This window comes from Rhincodon typus, chromosome 8 (assembly GCF_021869965.1).
Source record: "Rhincodon typus isolate 14 chromosome 8, sRhiTyp1.1, whole genome shotgun sequence".
NCBI classification, from domain to species: domain Eukaryota; kingdom Metazoa; phylum Chordata; class Chondrichthyes; order Orectolobiformes; family Rhincodontidae; genus Rhincodon; species Rhincodon typus.
In genome coordinates, this window is record NC_063339.1 from 6,020,854 (window position 1) to 6,021,414 (window position 561).

The following is a 561-nucleotide window of genomic DNA, read 5'->3' on the forward strand; positions in this document are numbered from 1 at the left end:
TGACTCCCTTGTCCGCTCCACACTCCCCTCCAGCTCCACCACACCCGGCACTTTTCCCTGCAACCGCAGGAAGTGCTACACCTGCCCCCATACCTCCTCCCTCACCCCCATCCCAGGCCCCAAGAAGACTTTCCACATCAAGCAGACGTTCACCTGCACATCTGCCAATGTGGTATACTGCATCCGCTGTACCCGGTGTGGCTTCCTCTACATCGGGAAAACAAAGCAGAGGCTCGGGGACCGCTTTGCAGAACACCTACGCTCGGTTCGCAATAAACAACTGCACCTCCCAGTCGCGAACCATTTCAACTCCCCCTCCCATTCCTCAGACGACATGTCCATCCTGGGCCTCCTGCAGTGCCACAACGATGCCACCCGAAGGTTGCAGGAACAGCAACTCATATTCCGCTTGGGAACCCTGCAGCCCAATGGTATCAATGTGGATTTCACAAGTTTCAAAATCTCCCCTCCCCCTACCGCATCCCAAAACCAGTCCAGCTCGTCCCTGCCTCCCTAACCCGTTCTTCCTCCTACCTATCCCCTCCTCCCACCTCAAGCCGC